We start from the raw sequence: 24,433 nt of genomic DNA on the forward strand, positions 1-24,433 counted from the left end.
TGGAAAAGCTTCTGGAAGGCAGCCTGGCAGCACCTGTCAACACGTGAAAGTTGCATGCCGTTTCACTTGGCAGTCAGACTTCTGAGCATCCGTCCTGCGGAAATACCTGCACTGGCGTGCACAGTGCACACCCACAGATGTTGTTTGTTACAGACAAGAATCGGGGGCATGCTGAATGTCTCAAAGCAGGGCTGCATTGCACAGATTAAAATATATCCATTCTGTGGAATATGATGGAATGAGGAAGGTCTGCAGGTACTGACTTGGGACTGGTTAGGAGAAAGAATCAAGGACGTGATCCCATTTTTATAAAAACAACAACTGTGTGTGTGTTTGGATACACACTGTAAAAGATGCCAAACTGTGAATAGTGGTCACCCTGGGGAGTAGGATACGGAGGTATTTTCAGTCGCTGCTTTTTCTTTCTTGTCTTGTTTTTTCCTCCTCTCCTTCTCCTTCTCCTTCTCCTTCTCCTTCTTCTTCTTCTTTTCTCTTTTCCACAAGCATGTATGACATTTGTAATTTAAAACAAAAACATGAGGGGCGCCTGGGTGGCGCAGTCGGTTGAGCGTCCGACTTCAGCCAGGTCACGATCTCGCGGTCCGTGAGTTCGAGCCCCGCGTCGGGCTCTGGGCTGATGGCTCGGAGCCTGGAGTCTGTTTCTGATTCTGTGTCTCCCTCTCTCTCTCTGCCCCTCCCCCGTTCATGCTCTGTCTCTCTCTGTCCCAAAAATAAATAAACGTTGAAAAAAAAATAAAAAATAAAAATAAAACAAAAACATGAGAGCCTGCCTGGTTCCTTCTCACTCCTGAGGGGTAGCAGGCCAAGGCCCAAGGTCACCCACCATGAGGCTGGATCAGGCTTGGGACAGGGCTGGTCTGAAGCTCATTAGCTTCCACACAAGTGCAGTTAACTCGGCTCTGTGAAGAATGTGGACTTAGGAATAAGACAGAACTGGGTTCAAACCCTGGCTCTGCCTACTGGAACAATTAGCGTCCCCGCGCCTTAGTCTCTTCATCTGTAAAATGGGGATGACAGTGCCTATTAAGTGCCATGTACTGTGCCAGGCCCTGTTAAACCAATTTTCATTTTTGGACATTTTAGAAACACCAGAGGCTGCTGAGGAAGCCTCACAGAGCTGAGGATACTCAGAACTCAGTGAGAGGAGTTCTGGGAATCACCCCAATATTGAACACTTGCAACAATAATAAACTAAGTGACAAGAAAGACCTGGGGAACACATGGTGATAAAAGAGACCGATGACCAGCATATCTGCATGAGGAGGGGGCAGGGGGACTAGAAGGGGCTCCAGAGAGGAAGAGTCTTGCATCTGTACCTCTACACCCTTCTCATGCTGTTCCCTTGCCCAGGACTTCACACAACTGACTTCTCATCCTTCGCATTCTGCTCAAAGATCTCCTTCCTTCCCAGAAAGGGCTCCTCTGACTCACCCACCCTGAATTACACTGTTCACAGCACACCCCTCCAGCCAATGTTTTCTGGTTGTTTGTTTTGATGGCTGCTTTTATTTGTTTATTGTTCATCTTCTTCACTAGGCTGTGAGCTCCATGATGGCCAGGACCCCTCTGCCTTGCTCATCTCTGGGTCTCATCTCCTAGCAGAGGGCCTGACACACAGCAGGTGCTCAACAAATAGAAAGTACACACAATCTGTAGATCCAAGGCCTAGTTCCAAGCGCACGGAACTTGTGTGAAGGAGAGGGAGATGTACATTTTGCACTACGATAGAGAGGTGGAAATTTCAGATATACTGAAGATCTGGAAACATACACACAAAGCTGGGAGAGTGCTAGAAAAGTCCATCCTTGAATGCTTATATGGGCTTAAGATGGAAAAGGACTTTCTAGGCTCAACTTTATTTGCACAGGGACATTTACTTCTTTATTACAACATTATTTATAAGAAAATGAAAATGAGAATAAAATCCATTGATAGGGTATAGGCTCAATAAGCCACAACTCTCTGTGCCATGGAATAGTATGCAGCCAGACAAATGACCTGCGTTCACTGATCTGGAAAGAAGCCCATAGTGCTTGCTGGATGTTAAACTTTCTAACTGGGAATCAGAGACTGAGAAGAAAACGGTATAATTTATTGTGACTGAGAAAGTGTGAAGGTAAAAAGCCTTCAATTATCATTTATTAATTCATTCAGTCAATAGCATTTTCTGTTCCCTCCCTCTGCCTATTTCCTACTCTATGCAAGGGACAGTTCCAGACACAAGGGCAGTGTGTAATTAGGACACTGTCCTTGACCCCAAAGACATCTCAGCTCATGTATGTAGGTGAGAAAATATTATATAAGGGAGACAGTGCTCACAGCTAAGAACCTCAGGGTCATTGGCTGAGTGTGGAAGGAGGGGCAGGGTTGTGTACACAGAGACTGGAGGAAGCATGTTAAGAGGCAGAGGTGGGGTGACACGGGGCAGGTGCAGAAAATCCCTGCATTCTCCATCAAACACTGAACTCCATTACGTGCAGGACTTCTGGGGTTGTGACCATGCTGTCCCCATACATTCAGGCACAGAACAGCTTCCTGACCTGGACCCATTCACCCTGAGAGCGCCTGCCCCATTAAACACTTGGGCCAAGGTACCCAGTGCAGGGTGGCAGGGGTCCCAGCTCTTCGGACCCTCTACTCAGCTCCTCTTGGGAGAACTCAGCATTTTTTATTTTTATTTTTATTTGGGGCATTTTGAGGCAGCTTGATGGTTACGGTTCAAAACACAGAGAGATGACTCAGCTTCATGTGAAGGAGCCGAAGCCTTTTGGAAAGATATTTCTGTTTTAATGCTTCTCTCTTCTCAGCTACAGAAGCAGCTCATCCAGGCTGCCTTGTTTTCTTGACATTCAACTGCTCCCAGAGTTGGGGCAGGGGCAAGGGCCAGACTCTGGGTGCCTGACTGCCTGAGTCTGAATCCTGGCACCACCCCTTACTAAGAAGACCTGGACAAAGTCATACCCTCTCTGAGCCTGCGTTTACTTAAGACTGCCTTGTGCGGTCTTTGTGCGAAGCCACCGTCACTCATGGCAGAAAGTGAGTGGACAATAAATATTAGTGTTAGTAACAAAAGCCACCTGTGCTGACCTTCTACTGTGCCTGAATTATCTCACCTAATCCTTACATGCTGCCGGGCATAAGTTCCCATTTTACGGATGAACTGACTGGGGCTCAAAGCAATGAGGTGGCTTGAGTTTCCATCTTCCCATTCAAGAGGGTCAGTGCACACACCCCAGGCCGACTCAGCAGCGAACCTGTGTAAGTTCTTTCTTTCTGTCTGCCTCTCTCAGCACCAGTAGCCAAGTGCACACCAGCTCCTCACTGCCTTTATCTGCAAAATGGGGACAATATTCTGAGGTTGTTGAAATATTCTAGTTATGGCTTAATAAAAATAATTCCATGAGGGTGCTCAAAAACCTTCAATAATATCGCATCATTCCTTTCCCAAGAGTCAACAAAACGCTGAGCTCTTCATGTGCAATATCCCAAGGAGAGATACGAAGCTGTTTGGGAAAACACTCCTCACAAGTCAAGAGAAACCCAAAAATGAGAAAGAGGTGCAAGCTCATGCCAAAAAAATTTAAAAAAAAAAAGGACTTTAAAATGATCCATAATGCAAATAGGCACACTGCACCTGCACCATGACATTAACACAGGGTCTGTCAATCTTCTGCCCCGGAACAAACATTAAAACAGAAAAAGCTGGTCCAGGCGAGCACATGGTAACCCGAGACAGTCAAAACCCAAGTTTCCATCCCTGTTCCCCTGCATTGCCCTGCAGTATATGCTGACAGGGCAACCTTAATAGTAACTGACTAATTGTAAACCCTGTGATTACCAGGGTTGATTTCCATGGAACTTCCTTTTACAGCACCGAGAACCTCTCACGAGCCTAATTGCCAAGTTCAATTTTAGCTCTGTCACATCCAGCCATCGCTGCTAACTAAGGCAGCTGCCTCCTTGCCAGGTAAGCTGTAATGAAGTCGGCTCCCTGCTTAATTTCACAATATTGTGATGCCCCTGTCAGCACCTGTAAATGCTGGAGGCTCTGAGCTGCTGTTGAATAAATTTCGCCCAAGGGAAGTGATTAAAGCCGCTTTGCGCCTCTGTGGTGCCTGTCTGGATCCTCACACCCACTGGGGCACCGTGGTGGGCTTAATCCCATGTGCCTCCTCGCCAAAACTGAAGCCACTGCGGGGCCGCACTGGACACCTGACGGTGCACAGGACCCTGCCTCCCTTCATCCTCTGTAAATGCCTAACACTCTCTCCACCACCCCGTAGCCCTCCCGGAATTCGAACTCATGTCTGACTGCACCAGGCGGCCTTCATGTAGTCCTCAGACACACTGCACATGCTCACTTGTGGGGCTTATGCCTCATTGTGTCACAGTGCCCCACTGGCCTTGGCATCTGTCCCGTTATTAAACAGTCACCACCTCCCACACACGAGACTCCCCCTGACCGGGTCCCAACAGCAGAGCTATGCTCTCCAGGCACTGCCGGGTATGTTTGGACTTCAGCTTTCATCCAGAAATCGGCAGGAGTTAGCCATGACAGGACAGACGGGCAAGAAGTGTGCCCTCCGAGCCCACGACTCGCTGGGCATACACCAGGGACTTTATACCCACGTAATCCCCACAATCAGCCGGAGTAGCAAGGAAGAATGGTCTCATCCCCCCATTTTACGGGAAACTGAAGCCTGAGAACTTCCATGAGGCTGGTGAGAGGAATTTCTTTCAGCTCCAAATGCCAGTTAAGACAGTATTTCTTGTGAGGACCTGTCAAGCCTCTTCCCCCTTATCAAAGAAATCCTGGGGTAAATCTATTTCCCTTTTCACTCATCTGCCAGGAAGCCCAGAGCTGGATTTGCAGGCTGATTTCTATAACTGCAGAGCCCCAGGACCAACATACCTGCTTTCATTTTTCCACCTAGAATTTTTTCTGTTTTATATTTTCTTTGCCTCTAATTTTGGAATGTATTAAATATACTCTTATAGCTTCATATGTGTTCTTGTCACTGAATAACCAAAAATAAACAAGGAACCACCAAAAGTGAGACTCTGAGAGGTTAGGTGGGTGTCCCAGGTCCCACAGCAGGCCCAGCGGTGTCACCTTCTTCCTCCCCTCCTCAGCCAAAAGCAGTTTCTGAGCATTTGCTTCCTGCCAAGCACAGGGACAGGTCCTGTGATAGCCACACTAACTTCCCAACACAAGGTAACGCTTACAGCAGCACATACTCTGTCCCAGGTACTGCTTCCTGCATTTACACATATTGGTTCTCAAGACAACCCTGTTAGGTAGATGCAATTATTATCCCCATATCACAGAGGAGGGAACTAAGGCACAGAGAAGTTAAGTAACTTGCTGGATGCTCACAGCTAGTAAGTGTCACAGGCAGGACTGGAAGGAAGGTTCTGGGCCTGCCGTCCACGCTCACTGTGGTGTTGTCAACTGAGTCACCAGATCCCTCATTTTACAGATGAGTCAAGGTTCCAAGAGACAAAGGGATCACCCTAGCCTGGACTTTGACTCTCCAGTCTGGATGGCTGCAGATGTAGAGACAGAAGCCAGTGGCTCCAGAAAGCCCCACTCTCAACATCCAGCCAAGGCAAAGCCATGCTTCTGGAAGCAAAGGTCCAGGTCCACTCCTGCCAGAGGTGCACAAGGAGGCTTACAGGCTGAAGCACAAGGACTGGAAACCTTCTCAGTCTCCAAGGCCACCTTAGCCGCCCCTCCACCACCACCACCACTGCCCTGGACCCCTGTGTCGTGGGGCAGGCATCACAAGCCAGCGGCCCCCACATGGGGAGCTGACAAACACACTCTTCCTAGCTCTACTGGTGCCTGAACCCCCAGTTCAACCAAAGACAGTATGGAAATGAGTTCCGAAGCATGAAGACCCAGGTTCAAATCCCAGCTCTGCTAGTAGCTGTGAACCTCTCAGGTAAGGGTGAGCCTCTCTGCAAAGTAGGGGATTAATGCCACCACCTTGCTGGATGTCTGTGGACACTGGCAGAGACCACTGGCCCTGTGCCCACACTCCCAGAATAGACACGTTGCTATTTCGGTGCTGGTCTCCAGCAGCATCCTGGCAACTCCTTCCAGGGCATCCAACTGGAGATGACAGAGGGAAGGAGAGGGCAGGGGGGTTTGCTCCAGCTTGTCTCATTTAGGACATGCTTTCTGGGACAAGACTGAAAAAATAAAATTAAATAATAAAATATGAGGTTGGATAAAACCCAAAGTCAGGATTGATTTTGCTAGAACTACTCGGTCCTACCTCAGGCAGAGAGGAGGGCTAAGGGAGTTCCCAAGGGTCACGCCACCGGTGGTGGGCATCTGTGACATCCCCTGGCCATCAGCAGCAAGATGGGCTGCCGGCCATGTGATGCATCCCAGTTGCCGTGGTTTCTGTTTATTCTGGGGCCCGGTAAAGAGGAGTGTTTGCTATACTCCAACTTGGCAGTCACCTAGGCCCCTGCACTGTCCTTGGCTGCACACAGGAAGAGCCTGCATGCATAGAACAGGCACTAAGATTAACTCCGCCCCACAGGGGCTCAGTCCAACCCAGGGTGGATGGGACCAGGCCCCCATTTTTAGATGAGAAAACCAAGGCTTGAGGCTGGTGGCACTTGCCTGGAGGTTCATGGTGATGTCACAAGGAGCAGGAATTCAAACTTGAATTTGTCTGACCTGTCCCATTTTTCCACTTCTGTGCTGGCTCATTTACGATCAGGCCTTTCTAAAACTGCACCGTCTGATATGCCTTGAGAGAGCCTGCTGAAGGCTCAGGGACATCGAAGGCAGCTCACGGGAGTAAGTAGGTGGTTTCCCAGGGGGCTGGGCACTCAGGTCCCCACCCCAGATCTGATACCATTCTCAGTTCATGGTTCAAAGATCACTGACCAACAGAACTAAATCCAAACCCTTACTTAACCCAGCACCCTAGACCTGCCCCTCAATCCTATACCTATGACTTCTCCCTCACTGCCTCCTTGTCGTTTCCGACGCCCAAATCCCTCCTCTTCCACAGGATTTCCTGGGTGCCTACGTGAGCATTAATCTCTCCCTCTTCCCAAAGGCCACCAAGCCCAGCTGCACAATGTATAAGCTGCCCATGGAAAGGTCTCTCACCACCTCCCTACTGAAACTGTGTCACATGGGGGCTGCTCAAGGGACATCTATGAACCAAAGTTCCTTTCGCAGCCCAAGCATGCTGACACTTAGAGGGAACTGGCACATCAATGGGTGCTTAAATGTGCCAAGTCTCTCCTTCCACAGGACCTTTGCACATGCTGTTCTCTCTATCTAGAATGCCTACCCTGCCCCCACCACCTAGCAACGCGTCTTCCTGTAACTCCTGAAGTCCTTTCTGACCCTCCGTTACCTGGCCTCATAGCACTTGTGCAGCTCTCCTGACCAACCTTGTCATGCTCCCATTTTGTGTTCCATTATGTCATTATAGGTCTCTTGTTCACCCTGGAGTTCCTGCCACAGTGCCTGACACACAGCAGGGGCTCCATAAATGTTTGCTGCCAGCCATGATAGATTATAAAGATGAATGCAAGTCCTCCCGTTTCTACACATGGGCCCTCTGCACAGTGACGTCACTGCTCCTCTTATCAAGAGATGGAGTCTTTCTTCACACCTTGAAGGTGGGCTTAGCCATGTGACTTTATGCGGTCACTGAGACAGCAGCAAGTGTTTCATAAGGAAAAACTTGAACAGCACTTGTGAACTAGAGCATCTTGTCTTGCTGCGCCAGGAGCCCTGAAGCGCTAAGTGAAGGAGCCCGAGCTGGCCTGCTGGAGGAAGAGGTTTTGGGGAAAGCCCAGCCAACATTCAGCCAGCTCCTGGCCAGCAGCCTGCCAACCACAAAACAGGTGAGTGTGGCCATCCTAGATCATCCAGCTGCCAGATACATGACCGACTGATCACAGATGCAGGAGGGAGCCCTGCAAAGACCAGCCAGCCCATGCCCAGAGAGTCTTCAGCTAACCCACAGATTGTGAGCTAAACAAAACAGTTGCTTTGAAGCACTAATCTTAGGTGGCTTTGTATGCAGCAACAGACAACTGATACAGGAGCTAACAGAAGAGCATTGGCCATGATACGCTCACAGCCAAAGAACAAGTGTGTCTGGTCTATACAACATCAAGCTGAGAACATCAAATGCCCCTTGGGACGTAGAAAGCAGCTCAAACCCTGGGTTTGAGCCCTACTGGCCTATGACCTTGGTTTGAGCCTGGACAAGGCAGGCACTCACCTCTGTCTGTGCAGTGGGAATAACACATCCTACGCCAAGTCTTCTTGAGGTTGAGATGGTTTGAGTCTAAGCAGGGAACACATGTAAAAGGGCCCCTCAAAGGAAGCTAAAGATACTTTGCATATGGTGCAGAATAAGCATCATGACTTCAGAGCTAGATAGATTCTGGTTCGTGATCCATTCTGCTACCTGCAGGCTGTGTGACCTTAGACAAGTTCTCTATCCGAGCTTCTGGTGTCACCTGACCAGGTGTCAGGTGTCTGTGACATGGCAAAAATAATATGTACCTTGCAGGACTCTTGTGAGGGTTAAGTAAAACAGTATACATAAGACCCCTGGCACATAGTATGGATCCAGTAAATAGTAGCTCCTCCTCTGTCCCCACCCCCACTTAGCGGGTACCTCTCACACCACTCCCCTTGCCACCCAACTTGGCAGTAACAGTTTCCATGTTTGATATCAACATCTTGTGCCAGGTGCCAAGTTGTGACTGTAGCTTACATAACATCCAGAGAGAGAGAGAGAGAGAGAGGTTTACATGAAGAATGAGAAAGAGCTGGGTATTGCCAGATTCTACTGGGGGAGAAAAAACTCGGGCCACGGATAAGAGAGTAAAGAAGGCTGAAGATGATTCAGACCTGAATCCTCAGCCTCAAAGTCTTGACACACCCGAGCCCACATCTACCTTCATCTGGGATAATTGTCTGTGGTCCTTCCTCCCTTTGCCTCCAAGGCACGGGGTGTGCGGCCTGGGGCTGGCCACGCAGGAAGGAGGGAGGCAGGAAGGGGGTCTTGTCACAGAGGCAACCAGCTCTTCCCTACACTGAGACTGCTGGGTAGCAGTGTTATTCCAGGCCTTCCGTCCCACAGAGCGCCTACAGCAAAAGCGGAAGCCCCTCGGCCCCAAGGACCCCAAATGCCCAGAAAATGGTCTACAGAAAGGGTCGAGAATGGACTCCACCCCACCCCACCCCACCCCACATGCACATGTATACACACACACACACACACACACACACACGCACACACATGCACGCACGCACGCACACACTGATGAATAAGCTGAATCAGGGAAGATAGATGCACCAGGAAGGGCCCCAGAGCAGAGGGGCACAACACTGGCTCACTCCCCTTGCACACACCACGCCTGCCCCAAAGCCCTCTGCGGATCCCCCCTATAGGCCCCAAACTCCAGGGCCTGGCACTCAATGCCCTTCCCAAGTTGCAAGTTTTGCCTCTTCTTCCACACAAGCCTATACCCATCCAGACAGCTCTGCCATAGTTCCCTAAGCCACTGGTCCCCTTGGCCTTGGTCACACCCCCTCCCTGCTTGGTGCAGTCATGGAGGCCAAAAATGGGGGTCCTAGCTCACAGGTTTGGGTTCCAGTCCCAGTGTGACCAGGGCCCAGTCACCACACTCCTGGTGCCTCAGCTTATCTGCACAGTGGGATCAGCTTCTACTCCAAGTGTGGTTGCAAAGAGTAAATAAATAATGTAAGTGAAATACCCACCCCATGATAGATACTAAATTAATGCTCTTCTGCTCTCCCCTCCTCTATAGGTCCTCATCCTATCCTTCTTGGAGGTCCTGCCTAAATGCCTCCCTCTGCCAGGAAGTCCTCCCTGAACACTACAGGTCTCAGGGATTCTCTCTCTCTCTCTCTCCCTCTCCCCCTCCCTCCCTTTATCTTCCCTTCCCCCACCCTCTTCCCTCTCTTTTTCCTCTCTCCCTCCCCCCCCCCTCTTCAGCTCTGAAGTAAGAGTTGTCTTATCCTGTACAGAGCCCACCTATCTGCCCATCCCTACCTGCAGGCTCCATCACAACCTAAGGACAAAGACCAAGGACCAATCATGAGCAAAACCTTGTGAGGCTGCAGCACAGTCCCCAGAGAGCAGAAGTGGCTTACCCAAGGTCACACAGCAGAGTTCAAACAAGAGCAAACAGTCCTGCCTCCTTGTCCACACTCTCAAGGCTATCAGACAAGGATACAGTGTGTGGATACTGATGGGGTCTTACCCAGATCTCCCTTTTCAGCTCTGTACCCATCCCCCAGTAAATGAGTGCTAATGTCCCTTCCTCTGCAGAGGAGCCCTTGGCTGATAGGAGAAAAGCATAGGAAGCATATCACCCCTCCCCCACCCCTCCCTGAGGAAGCCTATGGCCAGTGACCAACTGACAAGGGTGTGCAAAAGGCCACCCCCAGCCCTGACCTCAAGACGGGACCAGCTCTGTAGTGCCACTCTTGCTCCAGGGTTCCCCGCAGGATCAGGCTGAAGCAGGTCTCCAGCTGAGACCACCTCCTTGCTCCCCTCCTCCCCCAGGCTTGTCCTGGGCCCCCATGACCCTTCTCAGGAGGGCACCCCACTGGATCTCTTTGACAAGCATCCTTGTCTCAGGCTCTGCTTCTTGGGAGCTCAGCCTGACACAAAGGACTTGATTCTCAAATTGTGGTCCGCTGACCAGCAGCCCAGCATCTTCCAGACCTTGTTAAGAGATGAAAAATCTCCGGCCCTACTCCAGGTCTCCCAAATCTGGATCTGCATTTTAACAAGACTCTATGTGATCTACATGCACGTTCAAGTTTTGAGAAGCTCTGGCTTAAGGTAGATAGTCACCAGCCAACTGCGGGACCATCCAGCAAACATGGTATTAACAACACGCGCCCATCTGTTACAGCAATTATACAGCTAACGTGGGCATTATCCAACCCTGATTATTGACTGTGGAGGTGAGCCAGCTAGTGTGGACATAACCACCCCACACACCAGTGTGTTATCTCCATGGCCCACCCTCTGGTGAGTGTGAGTTACAACATTAGCAAGATGCAAGCTCCATGTCCTTCTGGCCTGAGCTCCAACCCCACACCCTACTTGGTCACCAGAATTCTGTTTCTCTTTGGAATGAGTCGAGTGTCTGCATTAGTCAGTTAAAGCCTTTGCCTCTACCCCTTCTTGAGGGGACCGCACCCCTAACACCAGACAGCGAAGAAAAGTTCCCCAAGGGCACCCCTGCAGAAGATGCTAGAAAGAGGGGAGGTTAGGATTCTCCAAGATCCTGGTGGGTAGGGAGGGGGAACAAGGCCATGGATGTCTCTGCCCTGGAAGAAGCAAATTCCTGGCCTGCCCTGAGTCAGAAACCCCTCTTCAGAGGCCCCATCCAGCCACCCCAGGGTATGAGCCCCCTCATCCTGGTGTGAGTCCCTCAGAGACCCTCTAAGGGGTTGTCCATGACCTTTGCAAAACTAAAGGCAATAACCAAGTCCTATGTGCTGAGCAGACCCCAGGGCCAGCCCCGGAGACTGCAATAATCCAGACGTGTGTTTGGACAGGAACACCCTGCAAAGCTCCGTCAACTCTGCCTGTTGCCTGAGGAGGGAAGCGCTTCACCTTTTGCTAATCGTCCTAATTCATTTTTTATTACTAACTTTCCTGTTTTCTATTTGCCATCTGATTGAAGATATTACCAAAGGCATTTAAACAGCATCAGACCGTACCACAATGGCAAACATAACTCTTTTTATTGAAATCTGCATTAATATACATATAATTCCCTGATCACAAAGACCTCATGGTCCACATGTTACACCCTAAGTGAAGGCAGGTTTGACAAGAGACATATACACAATTGAAGGTTCCTCAAAAGACGATAAGCCGCGTCAGAAGGGTGGGACAAAATGGACGCTTTCTCGTGCTGCTAGGGAATGTGGATGACTCTTCTCTTCTGGAAAATGACATGACAATCCAAATCAAGAGCCATAAAAATGTTCACTTTGGGTTCTACTTTCGCCCACAGCCAACAGCCTGGGTCTTTCTGCAATGGTGGGAATGCTCTGTATCTGCACAGCCCAGTGGCTATCGAGCACTAGTGTGACCTAGGAGTTCAATTTGATTTGATTTGATATTGAATTTAAATAGCCACATGTGGGGGCGCCTGGGTGGCTCGGTCGGTTAAGCGTCCGACTTCGGCTCAGGTCATGATCTCGCGGTTTGTGAGTTCAAGCCCCGCATTGGGCTCTGTGCTGACAGCTCAGAGCCTGGAGCCTGTTTCCGATTCTGTGTCTCCCTCTCTCTCTCTGACCCTCCCCCATTCATGCTCTGTCTCTCTCTGTTTTAAAAATAAATAAACGTTTAAAAAAAATAAAAAATAAATAGCCACATGTGGCCAGTGGCTATCATGTTGGACAGTGCAGGAAGCCATCATCGAGTCTCTCCTAAACAATAGTAATCACCTGCATCCACTCTCACCCTCATCCAAAGTTTTCCCCAGAAGACAGCCGTCAAGATTCTTCTAAAATGCAATACACCTCAGCTCCCATTGCCCTTTGAGACAAAGTCCAAGCTCCTAGACATGGCCTTCAAGGCCCTATCTCCTGGGGACAGGGAGCATCCCACCTCTCAGGGAGCCTAAGGTGTTCCAGGTGTTGAAGGGGCAATGACAGCGGCACAGAGAACAGCAGTAAAGACCGGGGGGGGGGGGGGGGGTGGCCCTTGAGAAGAAACCTAGAAGACACATGGGCAGGAGTTTGCCAGGCAGGTGGGAAATGCCCAAACCAGAGGCAGAGCAATCAGAGCTGCTCCCACAGACCCCCGTCCTTGTGAAGCTGATATTCTAGCAGTAGGGGTGGGACATAAACAAGAAATGCAAATTATGGTCCATGAAAAGAGAAAAGATGAGACAGGTAAGGGGTTCCTGGAGGACCCGGGTGGGGCAGAACAGTCTGCACTGAATATTCAGAAAGGAAAGGACCCAAATCAACACTGTTCTTTAGTCTGCACGGTGGGGTCGTGGCAGGGGATCTCCCCCATTTCCTAAACGTTTGGGCAGGTAACATAATCTTTATAATTTACAGTTTAATAAAAAGAAGGGGGTCCTCCCTTCAGGAGAGAAGTCACCCAAAACTCCTGCTTGCTCAACAGAAACGTTCCCACGAGCTGGAGATTGTGCTATCTCTGAAGGCCAGGCCCACCATGCCCCAGATACCCCAACCCAGGCAACAGGGAGTGATACCCTCCCCTCGAAAGCGGCAAGGTCACCACCGGCAGGGAGATGGGAGGCGGACAAAACAGGGGGCTGAGGTCTACCAGCCCTTGCCCCAGAGAGCCAAGCATTGATTAAAATCCAGACGATTTTAAACGTCATCCCTCTTGACTTACACTTCAACTTTCTTTCTTGGGCTCAGCTGGAGGGGAGGGTGGCATGTGGTAACAGTGGGAATTCACATTTATTAACAGTTGCAGGCTGGGGCTCCTGGCTGGCTCGGTCGGAAGAGCATGCAACTCTTGATGTCGGGGTCGTGTGTTCGAGCCCCATGTTGTTGTGTAGGGATTACTTTAAATAAATAAATAAATAAATAAATAAATAAATAAATAAATAAATAAATAAAAGCTAAAACAAAAAACAAACAAACAAAACGCTTGCAGGCCCCAGACACTGCCTCTCACGTTTATATGTTTAATCCTCCTGACAACAATATACACATAAGACATGTAAAGGCCCAGAGACAGCGAGTGACTTATTCTTGGAAACACAGCCTAAGTTATGTTATAGTGGCCATCTCTAGAAAATATAACCTCCACACTGACTCATATATTCTTTCAACAACTTTTTATTGAGCACCTACTCTATAGCAGACACCATACTGAGGTGCTGGGGACTCAGTGGTAAAGAAAACAAACATGACCCCCAGTGGTCTGAAAGGTGAAACGGACACTCAAGTAATCTCATAGACACATTGTGCGATGGGGAAAAAATACACTAGAGGCTGTGATGGAAAATAATGGGATAACCGCAGTGATTAGAAGGTCAGAGTCTTTGAAAAGGTGAAAAAAAATGAGTAAGAGCCAGTCATGTGAAGAGTGAAGGCAAGAACATTCCAGGCAAAGGGAATAGCATTTGCAAAGCCCCTCAAGCTAAAAAGAGCATGGTAGGAGAGACTGGAGGCATGAGGGGGGCTGGAAGCAAGAAGGCCAGGACGGCTAGAATGAGGTCAACCACGGGGAGGTTGTCTTTGCTCACCACCGTATCCCCAGCACAAAGTCTGGTGCCTTGGACAGAGCAGCTGGGAGTAAGGCTGGAAAAGCAGGCAGGGGCTAGATCACACCAGGATTTATGGGCCCCCCCCCCCCAAAAAAAAAGGTATTTGATGTTATCTACACACCAGGGGGAGCCACTGGGAGGTTTTAAGCAGAGGTCTGATTTAGGTTGGTAAGAGTTCACCAAGCTGTAACAGAGAGCCGTTGAGTGGTTTCACCCAGAGAAATGACAGGATCCAATTTACACATCAGAAAGATCTTGATCATGGCCGGGATAACTCCTCAGCTCATCCTAATGTGACTTGTGGTCACTAGATAGTAAATGTCCCCCAAAGCTAAGCATCCCCAGCTGGCGTGTGGGAGGGGGCCGCCTTTCAGAAAAGCAAGAAAAAGCAGCAAATGACAGGATGTGTTGACAGAGCATCAGACGGGCACAAGGCTGTTGGCAGATGGAAAATTGTCCCAGAGAACGCCTCAACAGGGTCGTGGCTTATTGTTAATGTCGAGCCATTAGGAAAACACAATTATGTGCTTCACTGATATTGTAAGACATAATCTGAGACAGAGCGCAAACATTTAGTGCTTCATCCAAAAAAGAGGTAAGACAACTAACAGAAGAGTCACTGGAGGAGAAGCTTGCATTGCACAGGTGGGTGGCCAAGCCCTCCAGGTTGTTTGTTTGTTTGTTTCTCCTTGTCTCGTGTCTCTCATTCAAAGTCAAAGTTTGGCTCTTAGGCATCCATAGACAGATTTGGAAAGGGAATTAAAATTAACCTATCCCGGGTGCTTAAGCAGACCTTATTATCTCATTTAATTTCATAAGCGGGAATTTAATCCCATCCCAAAATGGTAATCCCATTTTGTAGATGAGGAAACTGAGGTTCTGAGATATTAAGTAGCTTTCCAAATGCCCTCGTTTCCCTCTTGAGCTTTATCTCTTGATACTCTCAACCCCTTCTATGCCTTTGTAAATGTTGTTCTTTCTATCTGGAATACTTTTCTCAACGTTCTTCACCTGGCCAATTCACCTTCAAGCATAGACCAGGTGTCCCCCCTCCTCTGGGAAGCCTTCCCTGACCACCTCAGCCTGGCCTGGTAATCCCACACCCATTTGGAATTGCTTATCTTTGCCTATCTCTCTAATAAGACTGTGGCTCCTCAAGGGTTAAGGACCAGGTCTTAATCACCTGTTCCTGCCTAGCATCTACCATAAAGCCCTGCAGACAGCAGTCGGTGAATGTTCTTTGCATGGCTGAATGAATGAATGCACTCTTAATAAGTTGCAAAGCCGGGATTTGATCCCAAGCCAATTTGACTCCACAGGATATCTCTTGGCCAGAGTTTATGTCTGTGTCTTATATAGATCAATCAGAAAACATAAACAAGCATGGAATATATCATAACCATACTGAGGACTTCATTCATGGCTCCAAAAGAGATGCCGAAAAGCACCACTTCTCTGGGGAAAACAGGATGATGTATGTGGGGTAGAGGGTTAAGCAAATCCTTTTCCCTTCTGCAAGAGAATTTCACCTTTGTTAATTGTCTAGCATAACTCCCTGGAAACCTGATTAAAGTAGGATGTTAACTATGTTACTAGGCAACTCTGCTTATGGTAAAAATGACCCCTGACTGGCAAACTGTACCTGGACTGGAAGTAACTATAAATAAATTATAAATATCTGGTAAAGAAACCAAACTTTAGATTTTCCTGAGTGCAGTGACTCTTATAACTGACATGCCCCCTTGCAAGAAACCCTCGAACTAAAGGCTATGGAATTGCTACAACAGATATGGGTCATTTGAGGAATAAGGCTTGTGAGCAGGGTGACTTCCAAACCTACCCGTTGTGGGTCTCATTCCCTTGCACCTAAACTAAAACCCGGGGGGTGGGGAGGCAGGTAACAGAGGAGCTGGTGGCTACCTCCATGGACTAAGGCAGAGACTGTGGCTAGAACTACTCCTGCAGAAGAGGAACAGATCCTATGCTCTGCTGGCAGGTGGCTCCTTCAAGGAGACAGGAACCAAGTGTCGCCCATGTGTGTCTCGTGAGTCTGAATGTTTAATTGAACCTCATCAAGTCCCTGTGGGATATACAACCAGAAATAAGGGAACTGATACGGAGAGAAAGGAAACCGTCCCAACCAAAACCACCACTACACCTATTCTGAACGGGAAAGCTCCTGAGACTCAGCCATTTATAAAAGACAAAAAAAACCTGGGATGGAGCCTATGTTCACTGTCCTACAGAGGGCCCAGATGACCTGAATGGTACTAGGCAGCAGGAATGAGGGAGGTCATGTAAATCATGGAGGCCTCACCACAAACCTGAGATGGAAGTGTGGTTATGTGAGAACACAGGAGATCAGAGAAGTTAAGTGACAGGTACAAAGTCACACAGCTTGTAAGCGGAAGGATAGGAAGCCAGGCACTTCCGCTGAACTCAAAGTCACATTTGAATCCACTGATTTTGCAAAACAATCAACTTACAGCTCAGGTGAATGAATAGAATAGAAAAAAGCATGGGGATTGGGGTGAAGGGACCTCCTTAAATAATGTAGATACCACCCACTAGGCTCTCAGTAAATATCTGCAAAATAAATGAGCAACGAAAGGCCCAGCGTCCATATTCCACATTATCAAGTTCAGTTCAAGTCAAAACACAGCAAAATGGAACAATAAAATTTATGCATGAGATTGACCCTGGGTTATACTACTGAGTTGGATTCATTTCCAACAAGTTTCTAAATCATTTCTGCAAATGAGGCCCAACTTCGAGATAAGCACGTTTTAATTAGCTGTAATATGAAGGCATTCTATTACCAAGGGATGTTTGAAGTTGAAAACCAAGGCAGAAGGCCCAGCTGGGAATCCCCTGGCCCCTAGAAGAGCCAAGGTGTCAACAGTAAAACCAAGGGGCAAGCTGATCCACTCTTCCATCCCTGCAGAGGGCAGGAGCTCCACCCGGCACCAGGGAAGCTGCAGGAGAGAGGAGGAGAGAGAACACACTCTGAACTCCAGCTCTGCCAACCAGCTCCTCTGCTGCCTTTTGTAACGTGATCTACTTGGATCTCAGTTTTGTCACCTACAAATGGGGACACACGTGCCTGGCATAGTTAGGAGGCTTAATGAGATGGTACGAGAATGAGCCTGAGATGGGGAAATGCTCAGCAAATAAATCTGCACTTATTTCTACCCTACTTTCCTTCATAAAATAGCACAAAATTTAAAAAATAAAAATCAGTGAGAGGGGACTTTTTTTCAAGATGGCAGAAGGAGCACACACTTTCTGCCTCTTTTCTAAATAACACTAGAATAGAAAAAAAAAGATATACACACATATAACACATATATTCATAATTCTTATATACACACATTAATATTCATAATTCAGACAGATAGATGGATTAAAGTGGAGTAACTCCAAAGAGCTCCCAAAAGAACACAAGAAAGGGCTGGGGATCAGAAACACCAAGAGTGCCAGGCAGTAAGAAGTCAGACTGACAATGAAAGCCTATCAGCTCCGAGGCACCAGCACACCAACACAGTCCTTTGGGAAAACTATTATCCTAACTGAACCCCAGAAAATCCCCGAAGAGAAGCAGCAGGGACTGGAAGCCCTGGGCCAGGGGTGTACCTGGACCTTTGTGTCAGCTTCACAGAACTCACAAAAGCTGACTGTAGGATCTGCCTCCAGCCAGGGAGGAGAATTCCAATTAAGTGAGAGATCTGCCTCAGGGAATCCCCACTGTGGGTAGGCATGAGGCAGGAGAAACAAAGTGTACCAGTATCCGTGGGTAACTGCTGGTCTACATGGGAAACAGATGCCCCCAACCTCAAGTGAACTTGTCCCATGTGCTAATAGAAGTCCCCAGCTTCAAGTATCCACACACAAACCACATCCAGGGCACCTAAAATCAACTTCACATTACTTACCCACAAAACTGTGGATTTCACAGGCATTGAGGAAACTTACAACTACAGAGCAGATCAGTCTAGACCTCTGTTTACAAGTAAATGTCCATCAAGAATCACCAGACATGTGTAGAAAATATCAGCATAAAAAGAGGTCTAAGGTGAAGAGAACTAACCACCAAGAAAACAGAGTTAATGCAGGAAACAGAAGATAACTTAAAAAAAAAAAAACAACTGTATTATAATCTTCAAAAAGACTCAAGATATTCACATATCCATTTTATAAAAGGAATGGGATACTCTGATACAAGATCAATCAAGAAATAATACAAAATTCTGTGAATGAAAAAGTGATTACAGAATAGAGACAATAAACTTATTAGAAGTAAACTGAAGATTAGTGATGACTAGAAGTACCTCCACCCAATACCCTCAGGGGTTAGCCCTAGGGAGTAGGGCAGGAAAGGCAGTGGGGAGAGGGGATGAGAATGAGCAGGACCCCCATGTTTTCCTTTATATTCTACCATATTTCTGTGTATCTTACAAAGAACAAAAATAAATTTAAAAAAAAAAGTGGGACTCAAGATCAAGTGGGAAAATGACAGAAAAGCAAAATGAAATTGGGAGTTAATAAGCAAAAGATGTGTGTGATATCTATCCTACGTTATAGCTACAGATGATCTGCTCATTTACCTCTGAGCTTCCTGAGAGCTCAGAGAAGGTGAAGACAATGGGGATAGGACAGCCATGAACAAGGGCTGACACTGAGGCAGGGGCCAGGTGAAGAGCCTCTTATTGAAGCTGTGACAGGACTCCAGCCCAAGGAGAAAGCCACTGTCCCCTGCCCAGAGCTGACTCCCTGAGGCATGGCCCAAAAGTTTCTCAGAAATCAGTGTGGAGTCCTCCCCCACCACACAGGAAAGTATGTGACATCTCAGTAATAGAATCTCTTTGGGCCCTAGAAAATCCCATTAATTATAATTTTTCTTCACTCAGACCTAAGAAGCAATTATCCTACAGTTCTCACTCACATCATGAGATAAGGAAGAATCTTCAGCAAGTGACTCAAAGTCTCTATAAATCATCAACATGCTGGCCCTTGATTTCCTGGGAACCAAGAGAAGGATGAGTTTTCTCCCTATGTTGCATCTCCCTGAAACAGGCACTATAGTGCTCCCCTTTCTATGCATTCATGCCCAGCTGATGGGGATGTCCCAGCTGTAGCCCCCACTGGGAACCCCTCTGCTATATGGAGCCACCTGGGCCAAGGAGATGCCCTGCAGCTAATGACTGCATGTTGCAAGAACCAAAGACACAGGTAGCCCTCCTTGCCCCAGTTTGAGACAACGCTACAAAGCCACTCCAGATTAGTGACCATGCTCCAGACCAGCTTCTCCCTCCATACAATCATGCTTCCCTTACTTCCTTACAGGTACACTTCCTGGGAACTTCCCCCCCAAAAAACTTTCCACAGGCAACCCTCCATCTCAGAGTCTGTTTCCAAGAAGCCCAATGTAAGACTCTCCAAGGTGAAGGAGACTCTCCCCATAACTACAGAGAGCCTAAAGAAGGCAGGGGTCTCTGGGATACCTGACTGTGTCTGAGCCAAGGCCACATGGCCCAGTCCAACAATATGTTCCCAGCAACATCAGCATCACTTGTTATTAGCGCTGCACATTTTCAGCCTCTCCCCAAACCTCCTGAGTCAGAACTTCTGAGAGCAGCACCTAGCAATCTGTGTTTCAACTGCCCTCTGTCCAGGTGATTCTATTGCACTAAAGTTTGAGAAGCAGAGCCTCTATGACTACTGGGTGAAATGAAACACAAGTCATTAAACTTTTCCATCAGCAGAAGACCAAGGGACAGCTGCTGATAACAGCCTGATTCAGCAACATGAAGCATTCCATACTCTGCTCCACACCTCTGGCTCCAAGGCACTCCTTTACTTAAAACCCAACCAGCTGGGATGTGACACCCTTTATGACAATCTCTGCTGGTGTCTCAGCTCCCCTGTAGGCAGGCCTCCCTGCCTTAGGCTACAGTATCCCCAAATCACCCTCCAGGCCCCCTTGCAATAATTGCTCTCCCCTCTGCCCAGAACACTGTTCCAAGAGTTCTACATGCCCCCCACATAGCCCGCCTGGCGTATCCTGTAAGACTCTGCTGTGTGAGGCCGTCCCACAGTCCTGCCACATCCCCAGACAATGATATATTTAATTATGACTCTGCATTTTAAGCCATGTTACAGACCCACACAGCCTTTCATCTAGCAAATAAAAGTTTCCCGTTGAGTGGCTGAGCCTTCAAGACACGGCTACATCCCCTGGCACACAGTAGGCACGCAATAAAAACCTGCTAAACATCTGAGAAGCCCAGCAGTAAATGGGTAATTACATAGTGAAAAACCACAGTCTTGTTGCTCATTCTAGCAGGACCAGAAGTTTGTTGTTATACAGTGGCAAGTTTAAGCATCAGGATAATTGATCAAAATTTATTATCCTGTGTTATACAGCATGTTTTCACTAAGAGATAAAATTACAATTTACCACGACTCATTAAGTTAATAATTATTTACCATATGTGTTTATTGCTGCTCCCAAACCACACTGAAAAATCACTATGCAGGTTTTTGGTCCATGTAAATAGGATGACTGCCAACCACGTGGGCACAGAATTTACTGACAGGGAGACACAGGACTAAAATACTGAACAGAAAGCACAAGCTCTAAAGCTCTGTCACTCTCATCCCCATCACTTTCTAGTTTACCTGTGTCACATTTTCCAGGCCAATGGTTCTCAAACAGGGGCACTTCTGCTCCTCAGAAGACACTTAGCAAAGTGTGAGGATATATTTGGCTATCACGACTACGGAGGAGAGGCTGCTGGCAGTGGAAGCCAGGGATGCTACTACACATCCTATAACGCGCAGGACAGCCCCCCAAACAAGGAATTATCAGGTCCGAAGTGTCAACAGTGCCGAGGCTGGGAAACACCGTTCTAGATCAAAGGGAACTTCCATGTCTGTTTTTTTAATCTGAGCTTCATAGCAACAGTATGAGGAAAGGCATTACTGCCCCCTTGTACAGATGAGAAAACTGAGACCTGCAGCAGTTAAATAATGTGCACGAGGTCACCAGCCCACTCCAGAGAATGGTGAGGCTGTAATTAACCAGTCTTCTCTGCCTGATGAATCCAGCTCTGCTCCCACACAGATTCAAAAAGGAAACAGAACCCAAGGAAATGAGCAGCGCCTTGTCAATTCATTATGCTGAGTAGTCCAGTGAGAGACGGCTTCAAACCAGATGCAGGAAAAATCAGATCCAGAGACCCAGGTATGGAAACACCTGATGTTAGGAAGACCCTTCCCCTGCAGCAGCTGGGATTGGTCAGTCCTCCAGCATCTAGTGCTGAAACAGGTTCCTCCAGCATTTTAACTTTCAACTGTGCGGCTCTTTATGAATAGAAATGAAAGCATTTCCTGCTGGGGCCACATGCTATATATGCATGATCTCCAACCTCAAGGCAACCCCATAGGGGAAGTGTTGCTGTGCCCATTTTGTAGATGAGGAGACTGAAGCACAGGGAAATAACTGGCCTGTGCTGATGATGGTGAAGGCAGCATTCAAACCCAGTTCCTCTGGGTTCCAGAATTTACACTGCCTTCATATGTTGAGACTAGTTCTAGGAAATCAGAAGCAAGATAGCTGACCCTATGGAATCACAAGGGGCCGGCAGTCCTTAAGGGGGATTCTTGGGACAAGGGTGAGGTGTGGGGCCCTGTCCTGTATGCATAGTCTCAACTGCTCTTCAGGCTTACTGACTGCCCTCTGTGCTGGGCTCTGTCCTCCAGGCCTACTTGGGTAAGCTCTTCTAGGAATGACCAGTCAGCCAAAAGAGTCTTGGCCCCTGCCCTGCCCTGGATTTGATGGCTCACTAAATCTTATAAGAGCCAAACAGATGCTAAGTGCCTCAAGCTACAGGGGACAACTGGTGAGCCCTGAATTTATTCATTCCTTCAGTCAGTCAGTCCGTCAGTCAGCAAATATTTATTGGGCACCTATGTGCCAGGCCGGCTCTAGGAATACAAAAGTGAAAGTAGACACAGTGGTTCCTGCCCTCTGAAGCTTATGAGGGCCCATCTCCTCAAAAAGCATCGTTCTCATCCTTCTTAGGTATACCACACTCTACAGTCACAAAGGCCATACCCAGCCTTCATTCGTTATATCTCCACACCACAGCTCTCCTTCTCACTAGACCGATGTTCGCTGATTTGCTTGCCCTTTGCCAAGAGGGGAACAGAGGCCCAGAGAAGGGCACTGTTATGCTCAAGGTCACCCAGGAGACTGGAGACAGCAGTGCTAAGCCTGGGCTGTGGCTCCTGACATTCATAAGGTACAGGAGTTTTGGTGTAAGGACCTTCGAGACAGACTAGGGGAGGGGCTACAGAAAACACATTTAGGTGAAAAGTAGAAGAGCTTCCTAACAGCCTCCAGAGTCCCTGGGACCAGCCATCTCAGCTCAGAGCTCACCTGGCTCACAGCCACCTGTGCCCCTGCACAGAGAAGCAGTGGGACCTCATCCACCAGAAACACAGAGCAGGACTAATAAACCTCAAGTACAGGTGAGGCGGAGACAGCAACCCCGCTTCGTGGATCTTCATCCCAAGGAGACTCCAGTGATTCACTAGCGGAGCTTGTGTTTATCCCCATCAAGATATAAGATGCTGTGCCCGGGGCTGTGTGGGTGGGAAGTTGCATCACTCACCCACCAGCACATACTTCCTGAGTAGTTATGGGTCAGGCACGGTGCCAGGTGCTGGGAGCCCCACAGAAACCTGTACACAAACAACCAAACCACTGCTACATGAAGTGTGGTCGCTGGACCGCCTGGCACATCACCCTGGAGTTCATTAGATGTGCAATTCTCACAAAAAGGCTTATGTAAAAATGTTCACAGAGGCTTTATTTACCACAGCCCAACCAGGAAACAAAGCCAAACGTCCATTGGCAGGTAAACAGATAAACCAACTGAGCTGTAGGCATACAATGTAATATTTCTTAGCAATAAAACACAACTCTGGATACACACAACACAGATGAATCTTGACACTATGTCAAGAAGCTAAAGGAAACCAGATGCAAAACTGTACATGCTGCCCATGAAATTCTAGAACTTAAACATACTTAGCACACTTAAACTGAACTTAAATAAAGCGCTGATAACAGAAATCAGATAAGTCATTTCCTATAAAGGTGGGGATGAAGAATGTAGGCTGGAAAGGAACATAAGGGAACTTTCTGGGGCATGGAAAATGGGCTATATGGGGATTGGGATCATGGTTACATGGGTGTTTACATTTGTCAAAACTCTTGGAACTGTACACTTAAAATTTGCATTTAATTTTATGTCAATCATATCTCAGTAAAAAAAAAAAAAATGAGCTATAAGTCATGTACCCTAGGTCACAAAGCCACAACTAGAGATTTGAACCCAGGTTTGCCCAATTCCAATGGCCTGTTTACACGAGTCTGCCATAGCTGAGTGGGAAGCCCTAAGCAGTGCCCTCAGCCAGGTAAAGTGCCTTGCCAAAATCAGAATGAAGGCACCTCACAGATACCCTAGGAGGAAGTCACAATGCACTCACTCCCCACCCCTAAACCACGGCAGAGACTTGAGGGCCACAGAAGTGTCAAGCTGGGAGTCAAGAAACTTGGGCTCAGGCCTCAACTCTGCTCTTCACATGCTATGTAACCTGTGAGTACATTACTCTGTGACTCAGCTGTCCCTTCTGTGAAGCAGGGGAGAAGGAGAGGATCAGTGGGGCCACAGATCCTGGGAGCCACAGGGCCACAGGCCCCTATGCTCACCAGGCACTGTTATTACATGAAATGAGTAATGTGCCCGCCTCATGTCTGGTAAGCTATTTTTCAAATGCATGCTAATATTACTGTGATTAATAAAATAACATCTATTTCAAAGCAAAAATGAAACCATAGCAGCTTTTGCCATTATGTATTTTCTCAAACAAAAGATACCAAAAGAACAGCCACTGCTCATGACTTTGGTTTAAAGTGGCTGGAATCTCTGTGTAGAGGATCACTAAGGGGACAGTCACCAAGGGAACAGTCGCCAAGGGCCCTTCCAGGTCATCTGTCCCATGGTTATCAAGCATCACTTGGGCAAAAGCTTGCCCTTGT

At 47.9% G+C, this 24,433-nt stretch overlaps 1 protein-coding gene across 2 annotated transcripts in view; it reads right to left on the reverse strand.

Annotated features, from left to right (window-relative positions):
* The window catches only part of TOX2 (TOX high mobility group box family member 2), a 136,525-nt gene that overhangs the window by 109,322 nt on the left and 2,770 nt on the right, over positions 1–24,433 (reverse strand). The window lies entirely within an intron of this gene.

This window comes from Lynx canadensis, chromosome A3 (genome assembly GCF_007474595.2).
Source record: "Lynx canadensis isolate LIC74 chromosome A3, mLynCan4.pri.v2, whole genome shotgun sequence".
NCBI classification, from domain to species: domain Eukaryota; kingdom Metazoa; phylum Chordata; class Mammalia; order Carnivora; family Felidae; genus Lynx; species Lynx canadensis.